At 34.4% G+C, this 1,656-nt stretch overlaps 1 pseudogene; it reads left to right on the forward strand.

Moving 5' to 3' along the window:
• Positions 1-376: 376 nt before the first annotated feature.
• On the forward strand, positions 377-504 carry LOC103781819 (annotated as a pseudogene).
• The last annotated feature ends 1,152 nt before the right edge of the window (positions 505-1,656 follow it).

The following is a 1,656-nucleotide window of genomic DNA, read 5'->3' on the forward strand; positions in this document are numbered from 1 at the left end:
GGCTATCATTATGATTAATTAGGATAATAAGTCTTCAGGTGTTAGCCCACCAATATTTCCTTTACTGTAAGGAGCATGACATTATAAAAGTAGCTAGCTTGTATGTTCTTTCAATTTATAACAGAGCTGTCTTTTGTTTTATTGTTGGTTTCTAAGTCCTATTTTTATTATGAAATCCGTTGGCACAGCAGGTGTTGTAAATAATTTTGTAAATTGCCTGGGGCTGTCTACATTGTAACCTGTGGCTACATTATCAGATGATGAAAATAGACAACTCAAATGAGAAAGTGTTTAGAGATAAGTGAAATGTGAATTCTCCTGCCAATTGTTTTTGGTTGTTCTTTTTTTTGTTTTTCTTTTCTTTTTTGTTCCATAGCACGAATTATCAAAACAAAACAGTGGTGTGAAATGCTTCCATGTTTAGAAGGAGAAGGCTGTGATTTGCTAATCAATAAATCAGGCTGGACCTGTACACAACCAGGAGGACGGATAAAGACAACCACGGTAGGTCACTTCTCTGTTCTACATTTCTTCAAATTTCTCATTTAGTTTATTGAAAATCAGAGTGAGATTTTTAATTGTTTTTTGGCACAGTTACGTAGTCTGTTGCCTTATAATCAAGCTATGCACCCAAGTATGCTTACTGAAATACACAGCAAGGTTCTCACAAAGCCAAGAAAAATGTGTAATTCCCACAGTTAACTAAGACTGGAAATTATATCAAGGTTTTCTTAAAAGGCACCAGTGGTTTAACACTTTATTCAGCCTGACGACAGTATCTTATTGCTTCACTGTACAAGAATTCTCTTATGCCAAGGAAGTGTAGAGAATAAAACTGAACACATGGTCAACACAGGGCAAAAAGAAATCTTCATTAGGAATTGGGGAGAAAATATTTTTGCTGTCCTGGAAAAGCAAGATGCACAGATAGATCTCTAGTTTTCAGCTAGAGAATCAGTGAGACTTACAGAAAACATAGAAATAGATCCTTTCTTTCATCTTCCTTGCGGTCCTGGTTTGTTAATAAAATCCTCAACTCTCTGATTTGGTGTCTTGGGACATGTGCTTGTAGTGAGGCTGAGTATATACAACAGTAATAGTTTCTAGGGCCTGTAATATATCAAACAGATTTCTAAGAAAATGTTCTCAAATGCCAATAATCCTTTGACTTAAAAACCAGAAAAAAATATGAAGAGATATAATAGACCAATATTCTGATTGCTAGACCTCTTGAAATGATTTTTACCCCCTATAATCTTTTTTTAGATTTACATGGAACTTGAGTGTAATTTCAATAAGTGCAATTTCAAGAATTTTTAGTCTTAAAAGTACTTATCAGTGAAGACTAAATTAAGGCACATCATCCCCTGCACAATTTCTCCATCTGAGCAGGAGACAGACATCAGTACAAAACCTTTTATTGCTTTAGAATGCCTATAGTTTGGAAAATTAACATGTTTTTCACTTTTTAAAGAAGAATGACGGTTTGATAGTGGCTTAGGAGATACCTACAAAACAAACTTTATGGATTGTGATCTCTGATTAGATGCTCCTGTATTTTCCAGACATAATATTCATTAGACTAGGCTATAAAATTTAGCTCAATCTCTGAGGTCTTACTTAATGTTTGCCTTTAGATCTTTTGCATTCAAGTTG

The sequence above is a fragment of the Merops nubicus genome, unplaced genomic scaffold (assembly GCF_000691845.1).
Source record: "Merops nubicus isolate BGI_N331 unplaced genomic scaffold, ASM69184v1 scaffold20271, whole genome shotgun sequence".
Lineage (NCBI taxonomy): Eukaryota > Metazoa > Chordata > Aves > Coraciiformes > Meropidae > Merops > Merops nubicus.